Here is a 13,959-nt window from a genome sequence, read left to right as displayed (position 1 = left end):
CATAATTTCGTCATCCATTCTTCCATTGAAGGGCATCTAGGTTGTTTCCAGGTTCTGGCTATTACAAATAATACTGCTATGAACATAGTTGAACAAATGCTCTTGTCATATGATAGGGCATCTCTTGGGTATATTCCCAGGAGTAGTATTGCTGGGTCCAGGGGTAGGTTGATCCCGAATTTCCTGAGAAACCGAAACACTGATTTCCAAAGTGTTTGCACAAGATTGCATTCCCACCAGCAATGGATGAGGGTACCCCTTCCTCCACAGCCTCTCCAGCAAAGGCTATCATTGGAGTTTTTTCTTTTAGCCATTCTGACAGGTGTAAGATGATATCTCAAAGTTGTTTTGATTTGCATTTCCCTGATCACTAAGGAGGTTGAGCATGACCTTAAGTGTCTTTTGGCCATTTGAACTTCTTCTGTTGAGAATTCTCTGTTCAGTTCAGTGCCCCATTTTTTAATTGGGTTAATTAGCATTTTAAAGTCTAGTTTCCTGAGTTCTCTATATATTTTAGAGATCAGACCTTTGTCTGTTGCGGGGTTGGTGAAGATCTTCTCCCAGTCAGTAGGTTGCCTTTTTGTCTTAGTGACAGTGTCCTTTGCTTTACAGAAGCTTCTCAGTTTTAGTAGGTCCCATTTATTCAGTGTTGCCCTTAATGACTGTGCTGCTGGGGTTATACATAGGAAGCGATCTCCTGTGCCCATCTGTTGTAGGGCTGATCTAATGGGAGCTCACCAAGGCCAGCTGGACTGGGACTGAAAAAGCATCGGATAAAACCGGACTCTCTGAACATGGAGAACAATGAGGGCTGATGAGAAGCCAAGGACAATGGCACAGGGTTTTGATCCTACTTAATGTGGTAGCTTTGTGGGAGCCTAGCCAGTTTGGATGTTCACCTTCCTAGATATGGACGGAGTGGGGAGGACCTTGGACTTTCCACAGGGCAGGGAACTCTGACTGCTCTTTTGACTGGAGAGGGAGGGAGAGAGGAGTAGGGGGAGGGGGAAATGGGTGGGAGGAGGGGGAGAAGGGTGGGAGGAGGGGGAGAAGGGTGGGAGGAGGGGGAGAAGGGTGGGAGGAGGGGGAGGGAAATGGGAGGCTGGGAGGAGGCAGAAACTTGTTTTTTTCCTTTTCTCAATAAAAAAAGAGATTTTTGGGGGTCGCTTATGTACACTATCATATCATCTGCAAATAACGAAAGTTTAACTTCTTCCTTTCCAATTCAAATCCCCTTGATCCCATTATGTTGTCTTATTGCTATTGCTAGAACTTCAAGCACGATATTGAAGAGGTATGGCGAGAGTGGACAGCCTTGCCGTGTTCCTGAGTTAAGTGGGATGGCTTTGAGTTTCTCTCCGTTTAATTTGATGTTAGCTGTCGGCTTGCTGTATATAGCTTTTATTATATTTAGGTATGACCCTTGTATCCCTAATCTCTCCCAGACTTTTAACAGAAATGGATGTTGAATTTTGTCAAAAGCTTTTTCAGCATCTAATGAAATGATCATATGGTTTTTTCTTTCAGTTTATTTATATGCTGGATTCCATATCCTTAAAGATAAAATCTGATTTTACATTAAGTAAAAATAGATTCTTCACCAAGTTGGAGCTTGGAAAGAGAATTGTTGTGTGATATTTTACTCTTTTTTTTTCTCTTTGGGGGTCCACTACCCAGCTCCAATATAAATCACATACATGGAGGCTTGTTCTTAGTTATTAATGCCTGGTCTTAGCATGGCTTGTTTCTGGTCAGCTTGTCTTTTGTTATCTTATTCTGTCTACCTTTTGACTATGGGCTTTTATCTTTCTCTTACTTCGGAATATCTTCCTTTGTCTCTTACTCCATGACCGCCTGGGTGACAGGGTTGCTGAACCTTGACATCCTCCTTTCCTTGGTCTCTTGTTCCTTCTCTTCATTGGTTCTCCTTCTATTTATATTCTCTGCTTTCCAGACCCACTTCTCCTTGCTCTGCCTTGCTATTGGCCGTTCAACTCTTTATTAGACCATCAGGTGTTTTAGATAGAAGAAATGTGAAGGCCCAAAAATGTGAGCCTATTTTCACCTTGACTTAGGTTTCCGATGACAGCTTCTAATTCCTCGCGACTTACAGGCCTATTTAAACTGTTCACCTGGTCTTAATTTAATTTTGGTATATGGTACTTATCTTAAAAAGTGTCCATTTCTTTCACATTTTCCAATTTTGTGGCATACAGGCTTTTGTAGTAAGAGCTAATGATTCTCTGAATTTCCTCTATGTCTTTTCATTTCTGATCTTGTTAATTTGCCTGCTCTCTCTCTCTGCCATTTGATTAATTTGGATAGAGGTTTGTCAATCTTGTTGATTTTCCCCAAGAACCAGCTTTTGTTTCATTGATTCTTTGGATTGTTTTCTGTGTTTCTATTTTGTTGATTTCAGCCCTCAGTTTTGTTATTTCCAGTCTTCTTTTTTTTTATTTTATTTTATTGAGCTCTACATTTTTCTCTGCTTTCCTCTCCACCTCCCCATTTTTTTTCACTTTAAAGTTTTTGGTTTTATTTATTTTTTTTTAATTGAGAAAAGGAGAAAAAAAAACAAGTTTCCACCTCCTCCCAGCCTCCCATTTCCCTCCCCCTTCCCCCCCTACGCCCCCTCCTCCCACCCTTCTCCCCCTCCCCCCACTCCTTTCCCCCTCCCTCTCCAGTCCAAAGAGCAGTCAGGGTTTTCTGCCCTGTGGTAAGACCTAGGACCTCCCACCTCCGTCCATATCTAGGAAGGTGAACATCCAAACTGGCTGGGCTCCCACAAAGCCATCACATTACGTAGGATCAAACCCTCATGCCATTGTCCTTTGCGTCTCATCAGCCCTCATAGTTCACCATGTTCAGAGAGTCCAGTTTTATCCCATGCTTTTTCAGTACCCATACTCCTTAATGTATTTCCAGTCTTCTACTCCTCCTGGGTGAACCTGTTTCTTTTTTTTTTCTAGAGCTTTCAGGTGTGCTGTTAAGTTTCTAATGTGTGTTTTCTCCATTTTCTTTATGTGGGCACTTAGTGCTATGAACTTTTTTCTTAGCACCGCTTTCATAGTTTCCCATAGGTTTGGGTATGTTGTGTCTTTATTTTCATTGAATTCAAGGAAGACTTTAATTTCTTTCTTAATTTCTTCCTTGACACAGGGGTGGTTCAGTGGTTAACTGTTCAGTTTCCATAAATTTGTAGACTTCCTGGGATTAGAATTGTTGTTGAATTCTAACTTTATTCCATGGTGATCTGATAGTACACAGGTGGTTACTACAATTTCTTTATATCTATGGATGTTTGCTTTGTTACCGACTATGCGGTCGATTTTCGAGAAGGTTCCATGACATACTGAGAAGAAGGTATATTCTTTTCTATTTGGGTGGAATGTTCTATAAAAAATCTGTTAAGTCTATTTGGTTCATTTCATCTGATAGTTCTCTTATTTCCCTGTTAAGTTTCTGTCTGGTTGACCTGTACATTGGTGAGAGAGGAGTGTTGAAATCTCCTACTATTAGAATGTGGGGTTTGATGTCTGCCTTGAGTTCTGGTAATATTTCTTTTACATATGTGGGTGCTTTTTACATTAGGGGCATAGATATTCAGGATAGAGACTTCCTCCTGATGAATTTTTCTTGTTTTGAGTATAAAGTGTCCATCTCTTATGATTGATTTTAGCTTGAAATCATTTTTTTTAGATATTAGTATAGCCACACCTGCTTGTTTCTGTGGTCTGTTTGATTGGAAAACCTTTTCGCAGCTACCCTCTACTGTGAGGTAGTATCTGTCTTTGAGTTTGAGGTATGTTTCTTGTGAACAGCAGAATGTTGGATCCTGATTTCATATCCATTCTCTTAACCTGTGCCTTTTTATAGGTGAATTGAGTCCATTGATATTAAGTGATAGTAATGACCAGTGGTTGTTAACTCAGGTTATTTTTTCTGGTGGTAGAGTTTGTGTGTTTCCCTTCTTTGAGTTGTGCTGGTGGAGCGTTGTCAGATGCTTGTGTTATTATGGGTGCTGTTGGTTTCCTTGGCTTTTGATTTTCCTTCTAGTATTTTCTGTAAGGCTGGTTTGTGGCTACGTATTGTTTAAATCTGTTTTTGTCCTGGAATATCTTGTTTTCTCCATTGATGGTGAATGCAAGCTTTGCTGGGTATAGTAGTCTGGGCTTGCATCCATGTTCTCTTAGTGTCTGCAGCACATTGATCCAAGACCTTCTGGCTTTCATGGTTTCCATTGAGAAGTCATATGTAATTCTGATAGGTTTCCCTTTATATGTTACTTGACATTTTTCCTTTGACCGCTTAATATCTGTTCTTTATTCTGTATGTTTTGTGTTTTGATTATTATATGGTGTGGGGATGATTTCTTTTGATCCAGTCTATTTGGTGTTCTGTATGCTTCTTGTACCTTCATAGGAATATCCTTCTTTAGGTTGGGAAAGTTTTCTTCTATAATTTTGTTGAATATATTTTCTGGGTCTTTGAGCTGTAATTCTTCTCCTTCTTCCACTCCTATTATTCTTAGGTTTGGTCTTTTTATTGTGTCCCAGATTTCCTGGATGTTTTGTGTTAAGAATTTGTTGGATTTGTTTTGTTCTTTAAACAGTGAGTTTATTTCCCCTATAGTATCCTCAGTGTCTGAGATTCTTTCTTCTATCTCTTGTATTCTGTTGGTTATACTTGTCTCTGTAGTTCCTGTTTGTTTACTCAGAATTTCCATATCTAGCCTTCCCTTGGATTGTGTTTTCTTCATTACCTCCATTTCATTTTTCAGGTCTTGAACTGCTTCCCTTACCTGTTTGATTGCTTTTTCTTGTTTTTCTTGGGTATCTTTGAGAGATTTATTCATTCCGTCTAGCTTTTTGTTTGCCATCTCCATTTCTTTATGGCAGTTTTTCACATCCTGTTTAAGGTCCTCTATTATTTTCATAATATTCTGTTTAAAGTCGATTTCTTCTATTTCTTCTGAAGTAGGTTGTTCAGTTCTTCTTGTTTCGTGATCCCTGGGTTCTGGTGATGTAATGTTGCCTTTCAGGTTGTTGGAGGAATTCTTGCATTGGCACCTGCCCATCTCTTTCTTCAAATGGAGCCAGGAGAGTTTTGGTGTCTTGGTTCAATCTTTGCTGTGACTGACTCTCTGGGTGGATCTCCTCAGTGCAGGAGCAGGAACTGTTCCTGTCTGCATGGAACTTCTCAGCACAGACACAGGGTCTCCTGGTAGTCCAAGGACCCCACAAACAAAAGGGCTAACTTGGGGAGAGGGCAGGGTTAATTGGAACACAGATGACCCTGCAGCAGAAGCTGAAGGTGCCCTGCACTCCCTTGCGGGGACCTACAAGCCTGTCTGGCCGGCAGACACTCACCCTTCTGGGTGGATAGTCTTAGTGCAGGAGCAGGAACTGTTCCTGGGCCAGGGACCTTGCAAACAATAGGGCAGGCTTGTGGGAGGCAGGGTCTTGTGTAACAAAGAACCCCCTGCAGCAGGAGCTATGGGGGGTGCTGTGCTCTCTTCTGGGACAGTCTGGGCCAGGGATGGCACACACTCACCCTTCTGGATGGAACTCCTCAGCACTGAAACAGGGATGCCTGGTAGTCCAAGGACACCACAGACAAAAGGGTAAACATGGGAGCTTTGATTACTCTTATTAATGTCAGAGGAGCGATTTTCATTCTACTGCCAGAAAACTACTAAACTTTCTCTCACCTTCACTGTCTGGAGAAGCAGTTATTCACTGAAAGTCAAACATAGAAGCCATACAACCTAAAACACACACCACAAATAGCTGAGCAATGAGCCTAGTGAAATAGCTGGCTTCTCTGAGGTAAAGTAAAGCAAAGTATTCATGGTGGTATCAGAATGTACCTATCTCTTCCAGAGTCCCCCAAGTTGGACCAGAAGAGAACTCTGTTCAGGAATTAGAAAAGTTACTACATCAGGACTCTTTTTCTCAGGATCCCTGGATAGCCAGTGCTAGTGGCACCAATTCTAGTGTTGGAAGATTTGATATTTTCAAATTTCTACTAGAATTTTCTGATGCCTTTAATTTGTAGTACAAGGGAGATTACAGTATATTTTTTTGTTGTTGTTGTCCCATCGTTCAAACACAGAGCTTTGCCTTGGCAGGTAAAACTCTCCCAATGAGCTGTATAACCAGTTTTGTGATTTTGAGAGAATATATAAATGAATAGCTCAAAATTGCTTCAAAACAGTAATCCACTTGCCTCTGTCACCTAAGTGCCAAAATTATGGAGGTGAGGCACAACACCCATAATCCATATTTAGGACATATCACTTCATAGTACAATCCCATATTTATCTGTGTGCTACTGGAGATTGAACTAGTGGCCACTCATGTAATAGGATTGATGCTGACCCATAATCTCATGAATTCTATTTAAATTTTCACATTAAATTCTTATTTTGTGATAGAATTTGGGGCTTCATGGTAAAATGAGATATGTATTTATACATCATTTCCTGTTGTAATAAAAATATCATGAAACTATAATATCATGGCTTAAGGAATATTCTTATTGTTCAGTGTGTTTTCCATTTTATTAAGCAGAGAAAAGTGATGTAAAAACACTGAGAACATTTAGGGCAATGTTCTGGTTAAAGCACATAGGAAGAAGAAAGAATGAATATTCATATGTAGGAGACTGACCTGAAAGCTGCTGTAAAGTTCTTTTCATGAAATTCATAACTTATTGTCATTGAGTCTTTTAAAATCATAGTAGGAGATCTTAAGTTATAATATGGATAAAGACCAAGGATCTGGGAGTTATAGGGGAACTTATAATACTTCCTGATGGCTATTTCCCAACCCAAACACATCCTTTTCAAAGGTTCTCAAGAAAGCCCCATCAGAACAAGCCATTCCAGAGTCTTCTGCCTATTTTCCTACAGAATTTCCAGAATGAGATGGATCACTCCTTGGGGGAGGGGGAGATTTTTTTTTAGACAGACTGGATGTTGGATAAGTGAGAAGGTCCTGAGGTAATAAGGAAAATTCATTGGAAATTTGTGGTTTCTGATGTATCTATAATCACCGGACACCTTTCTGTGTAATGTTTACTCACCCTCTTTTGAATATCAGGCTCTGATAAGCAATGGGTATTACATGTCGGGCCCAGAAATTTCATACTTTGACTCCCAAGTAGGTGTGTTCTCTGAGTTTCAGAACAAGATATCAACCAAATTATGAAATTATCTGCCTCCCTACATGATATCAATGAACTGAAAAAGAAGTAAGTGAGGGAAACAGTGAAGTTTAAAATATTTTAATACTCAAAAATTGTTCATTAGTCTCCTGGCAGATATGAAGAATACAATTACCCTTACATCTATCTTATCTCTGATAGAAGGATAGCATTGGCCTTAAAGAAACTGACATTCACAGGGTGAATTTCTCTATAACACTCCAGTTCAGTAGTCAGCAATAGTTTAGAGAGACAGAAATACATATGGACTAATTTTAGACACTCCTACCTACAGGCAACACAAAGCTGTTCTGGGTGAGCTATTCTCCTCCAGAAGAATCTTTAATCTGTGGAACAGACTTCTAAAGGCACTGAAACTGCTGACATGGGACACCTAGGCAGAAACTAATAACACTACAGAAATGATGAGATTGCAGTTAATACAAGATGAGATTTATCTTCAGTCAATATTCCTGTTAAATCCCTGACTTTGAAAGTGTATATGTAGGTTTCTATAGCCTGCCTGCACCAAGCAAGGTAGGTGCTTTGTTTACGAGCTTCCCATCCAGCATGGAGACCTGATATCTCAGCGCCAGGAGAACCAACATTGGGGTGAGTTTCTGACCCCATGGCGCCAGCCCGGGACAGGGAACTCAGAAGTTCCTCAACCCCCTATCCTTCTTGGGCTCTCTGCAGGGCCTCTACTCCCTGCATACTGCCTCTTTCTTCCTATCCCACCCAGTTTGCATCCAGAACCCTCCCCACTTCTGCCCCCCTGCCCTCTTTCGGCACATAACATCACCCAGCCCAGCCTGTCTGGGCACTGGGTCCGAATCCTCAGGGCAACCAAGCTCGCGGGAGTTCCTTTGTTCCTATAGTCTGCCTGCACCAAGCAAGGTAGGCGCTTTGTTTATGAGCTACCCAACCAGAACGGAGACCTGATCTCTCGGCACCAGGAGAGCCAACATTGGGGTGAGTTTCTGACCACGCGGCGCCAGCCCGGGACAGGGGACTCAGAAGATCCTCAACCCCGTATCCTTCTTGGGCTCTCTGCAGGGCCTCTACTCCCTGCATACTGCCTCTTTCTTCCTATCCCACTCAGCTTGCATCCAGAACCCTCCCCACTTTGCCCCCCTGCCCTCTTTTGGCACATAACATCACCCAGCACAGCCTGTCTGGGCACTGGGTCTGAATCCTCAGGGCAACCAAGCTCGCAGGAGTTCCTTTGTTTCTATACCTGCTTGCACCAAGCAAGGTAGGCGCTTTGTTTATGAGCTACTGAACCAGCATGGAGACCTGATCTGGGGGCCAGGAGAGCCAGCATTGGGGAGAACCATCATTGGGCATGGAGAACTTATCTCGGCACCAGGAGAGCCATCACTGGGAAGGTACATCAGTAGGCAAGGAGACCTGATCCGGTAAAAGAAGATCCATAGGGGAGTATTTGGAGGAAGAGATGGGCAGACGCCAATGCAAGAATTCACCCAACAAGCTGAAAAGCAACATGAAGCCACCAGAAACCAGGGACCTCACAACGGGAGGACATGAACACCTTAATCAAGAAGAAGTAGAAAAAATTGACTTCATGAAAGTGATTGACACCCTTAAACAGCATGTAAAGAACACCCTTATAGAAATGGATGAGAAATATACCAGAAAGTTTGAAGAATTGAATAAATCAGTGAATGATACCCTAGAAAACCAAGGAAAAACAATCAAACAGATAATGGAAACAGTTCAAGACTTGAAAACTGAAATGGAGGCAAAGAAGAAAACACAAACAGAGAACCGGCTGGACATGGAAAATTTAAGTAAACAGAGTCTACAGAAACAAGCATAATCAACATAATACAAGAGTTAGAAGAAAGAATCTCAGATTCTGAAGATACCATAGAGAAAATAAACACACTGATCAAAGAAAACAGCAAGTCCAACAAACTCTCATCACAAAACATTCAGGAAATATGGGATACAATAAAAAGACCAAACCTAAGAATAATAGGAGTAGAAGAAGGAGAAGAAGTGCAGCTCAATGGTCCAGAAAATATATTTAATAAAATTACAGAAGAAAACTGATTTCCTCAGTGTCTGTGGCTATGTCCCCCTTTTCATTTCTGATCTTGTTCATTTGCATGTTCTCTCTTTGCCTTTTGATTAGTTTAGAAAAGGGTTTATCAATCTTGTTAATTTTCTCAGAGAATCAGCTCTTTAATTCAGTGATTCTTTGCATTGTTTTCTGTGTTTCTATTTTGTTGATTTCAGCCCTCAGTTTGATTATTTCCAATCTTCTACTACTCCTGGGTGAGTCTGCTTCTTTTTTTTCTAGAGCTTTCAGCTGTGTTGTTAAGTCTCTAATGTGAGCTTTTTCCATTGTGGGCACTTAGTGCTATAGTTTTTCCTCTTAGCACTGCTTTCATAGTGTCCCATAGGTTTGAGTATGTTCTGCCTTTATTTTCATTGAATTCAAGGAAGAGTTTAATTTCTTTCTTTATTTCTTCCTTGACCCAGGAGTGCTTCAGTAGTTGACTGTTCAGTTTCCATGAGTTTGTAGGTTTTCTGCGGGTAGAATTGTTGTTGAATTCTAATTTTATTCCATGGTGTTCTGGTAGTACACAGGTGGTTACTACAATTTTTTTTTGTATCTATGGATGTTTGGTTTGTTACTGATTATGTGATCAATTTTTGAGAAGGTTCCATGAGATGCTGAGAAGAAGGTATATTCTTTTCTTTTCTTTTTTTTTCTTTTTTGAAACTTTCCCAAAGGGCACACAGTTTATTAGGCAGCAGCTGGGAAATCAGCGGTTAGACTTAGCCACAATCTACAGTTCATCCTTCTTCTTGATGGCATAGGAGTTGGAGGAGCCCTTGGCAGTATTGATGAGCTCATCTGCAAGGCACTCAGCAATGGTCTTGATGTTGCGCAAAGCAGCCTCAGGAGCTCCTGTGCACAGCAGCCAGATGGCCTGATTCACTCTGCACAATGGCGACACATCCACAGCCTTCCATCTCACTGTCCCGGCTCGCCCAATGCATGTTGAGTCTCCCTGGGGGCCACTGTTGATGATGGCATTCACCAGGACCCGCAGAGGGTTCTCACCAGTGAGCAGGTGGATGATCTCAAAGGCATGCTTCACAATTCGTACAGTCATGAGCTTCTTGCCGTTGTTGCGGCCGTGCATCATCATGGAGTTAGTAAGGTGCTCCACAATGGGGCACTGAGCTTTACGGAAGCGCTTGGCGGCATACCGGCACTGTGGGGCAGGTACTTGGCATCCTTCTCCTTCATAGCAATGTAATCCTGCAGAGAAATATCGTTGATTTGCACATCATCAGTGCTCCATTTCCCGAAGAGCTTTATGTCTGGGGTCTCTGCCATGGCAGGTGTGGCTGTCTCCCACTCAGTCATTCTGAGGGCGCAGACCGGGCTTCTCGGTCGCTTGGCGTGGACCACGCACCATCCTAGCACAGACAGGAAGAGCAGGTATATTCTTTTCTGTTTGGGTAGAATGTTCTATAGATGTCTGTTAAGTCCATTTGATTCATTACAACTGTTAGTTCTCTTATTTCTCTGTTAAGTTTCTGTCTGGTTGACATGTCCATTGGTGAGAGAGAAGTGTTGAAATCTACTATTAGTGTGTGTGTGCTTTGAGTTTTAGTAATGTTTCTTTTACATGTGTGGGTCCTTTTATATTAGGGGCATAGATATTCAGGCTTGAGACTTGATCCTGATGAATTTTTCCTGTTTTGAGTATAAAGTGTCCTTCTCCATCTCTTTTGATTGATTTTAGTTTGAAATCATTTTTGTTAGATATTAGTATAGCTACACCTGCTTGTTTCTTAGGCCCATTTGATTGGAAAATCTTTTCCCAATCCTTTACTCTGAGGTAGTGTCTGTCCTTGAGGTTGAGGTGTATTTCTTGTAAATACCAGAATCTTGGATCCTGTTTTTGTACCCATTCTTTTAACCTGTGCCTTTTTATCGGTGAATTGAGTCCATTGATATTAAGTGATATAAATGACCAGTGGTTGTTATTTTTCAGTAGTAGTGGCTGTGTGTTTCCCTTCTTTGGGTTATGCTGTAGGGAGGTTATCAGATGTCTGTGTTTTTGTGGGTGTAGTTAGCTTTCTTGGGTGGAGGTTTTCCTTCTAGTACTTTTTGTAAGGCTGGGTTTGTGGATACATATTGTTTGAATCTGTATTTTTTTCATGGAATATCTTGTTTTCTCCATTGATGTTGAATGAAAGCTTTGCTGGATATAGTATTCTGTGCTTGCATCAGTGGTCTCTTAGTGTCTGAATTACATCTCTCCAGGACCTTCTGGCTTTCATGGTTTCCATTGAGAACTCAGAAGTATTTTTGATAGGTTTACCTTTATAACTTACTTTTTCTTTTTCTATACAGATCTTAATATTCTTTCTTTATTCTTTATGTTTTTTGTTTTGGTTATTATGGGGGCAGGGGGTAGGAGGAAGGGGAGAAGGGGAGGGTTGAGAAGAATTTGCGGGAATGCGATAGTCACGATGGACCAAGGGCAGATATAATAGCAAGGAAAAAGATATCTTGACTGAGGGAGCCATTATGAGGTTAACAAGAAATCTGGCTCTAGGAAAATGCCCAGAAAACCACAAGGATGACCCCAGCTAAGAACCTAAATAATAGAGCAGTGGATGTCTGAACTGACCTTACCCTGTAGTCAGACTAATGATTATCTTAAATATCACCATAGAACTTTCATTCAACAACAGATGGAAACAGAGGCAAAGACCCTCTTTGGAGCACTGGACTGAGCTCCCAAGATCCAGTTGAATAGTGGAAAGAGTGAAAGTATGGCTTAGTCAAGTCATTTCTAATACAAGGCTTAGAGTCCTTATGATAGGATAATGATGTATAGCTCAATAAAATCAATAAAAAATAAAAAAGATAGGACAATGAAATATTTAACATATATTTCTTGCTTGATATTATTTATGCTGGTCATAATTTTAACTGTTATACTTCACATTTGTTCTTATTGTATATAGTTTTGTATTGGGTTTGGAATTATCTTATTTAGAAAAAAGGAGAAGGTGCTGTGGGATTCCATCAGACAATAGCCTTTAAGACACCAGACCACTTGGGCATGATCTCTTGTACTATCAATGCAGACATAAAGCTTGCATGGTAGTCTCTCTTGGCTGATAGATTAGGTTCTTGTTCTCTGCTTAAGCAGATGACTGTTGATCTGTGGGTATACCCTAAGTAATGAACTCTTTATTATACTCCATTCTGAGCTAGTGTGGGACTACTTTACTGTAATAATTTATAGAGTAGAATTTAAAATTTTAGTTATTTTCTATAACTCTTTTCCCAGATGCTTTCCAAGTATCTGTCCTTGTTACAGGTGTTCTTACAAGAAGTATTAATCACATGGATATACATATATTCAAACGCTGAAGAACATTTCTTCCAACATAAATTAACTGCCAACCCTTGCAACATAAAAGGCTGAAAAATACTTGATTGGCCATCATTAGTTTTCCAACTAAGAATTTTTTGACTTTGTTGAGGCCCATGGGAAACTCTCACTCCTTGGTGTTCTGCTTGGGTGCTTCGAAGGGGCTGATGAGAGGGGCAAGACTGATGGAAAAGAAGTGAAGCATCAGTACTAGTTAGTATCTAACAATCCTTCAAATATCTGACCTTCCATCCATAGAGGCATAGTAGATCTCTATTTAATGAGTGATTTTTTTACATACTTATCTGAAGACCCAAATCATTTGTCTTATGTTCCTAAACATACTTTACCTGATTAAACATTGATACTTGGGCCAATAATATGTGACATCATGTTTCCCCCTTTCTGTAGCCCGAATGCTAATAGGAACAGATACCATAATTTTAATCTTACTGATATAATCCTAATATATAACTCCCTGAAAAATCTGAGAGCCTTTCATGATCACACTGTTTCTTCTCATTACTAATCCAGCCAGTGCTCATGACTAAGTTCCAAATGCACCAGTACATAAAGCCTAGACACATATTTTTAGTCTTAGTACAAATCTGGATGCAGCATTGAAGCCATCCATGTTCAACATTGCCTGACATTTCCCTCGGAAGTTTTGATGGAATTCTTGGGCATGATGAAGGTGCGATGAATTGTCATTTACTCTTAAGGATGTCTGAGCTATTAATGGATGCACCCCAACATTTTGTGGGACCTGGAGCCTGCTTCTGACCTAGTTTTCCTGAGGCAAAGGCCATCACTCACTATTCTTCTTAGATATATGTTCATTTTACCAATTATTTCCTTGTTTATAACAAGGATTTTAACCTGAGGCCTTAGCCTCCATGACCTATGGAGCACTCTGTTTTCCTTGCAGATACACCTGTTTAAAGTGTCTAGGCCATCCACATTAAAACATCTGTTTTCTTGTGTTTCCCATGGGCCTCAAAAAGTTTAAGGATTCTTAGTAGGAAACTGATGATGGTCAAACACGCTCTTTACAATATTATGTGCTACAATTGCTCTAATTCCCTTTTCCTTGAGGAATCATTGATAAGACAAGAGGTATCATTCGTCTTTGGAGAGCTTCATCCAGAAATAACCCAATGAGTATACAAAGACCTAATATAAACACAGAGTTATATATAATCATTAATACCTCCTTTCTTTCAAAAAGGAGAGACAGCAGTCTTATATTCAGCATTAACAATAAATAATTTTTTTCATATTTCCCTGCTTCTCCATCAAATGCCAGCTAACTGACCAC

The 13,959-nt window shown here is 40.5% G+C and overlaps 1 pseudogene; it reads right to left on the bottom strand.

Moving 5' to 3' along the window:
* Positions 1 to 10,001: 10,001 nt before the first annotated feature.
* On the bottom strand, positions 10,002 to 10,656 carry LOC121438039 (annotated as a pseudogene).
* Between the last annotated feature and the right edge of the window lie 3,303 nt (positions 10,657 to 13,959).

Source organism: Microtus oregoni, unplaced genomic scaffold (assembly GCF_018167655.1).
Source record: "Microtus oregoni isolate MIOR12 unplaced genomic scaffold, Mior012 000054F_ref0000373, whole genome shotgun sequence".
Taxonomy (NCBI): Eukaryota; Metazoa; Chordata; class Mammalia; order Rodentia; family Cricetidae; genus Microtus; species Microtus oregoni.
The sequence above is the reverse complement of the archived record's forward strand: the minus strand, read 5'-3'. Positions and strand labels throughout refer to the sequence as shown.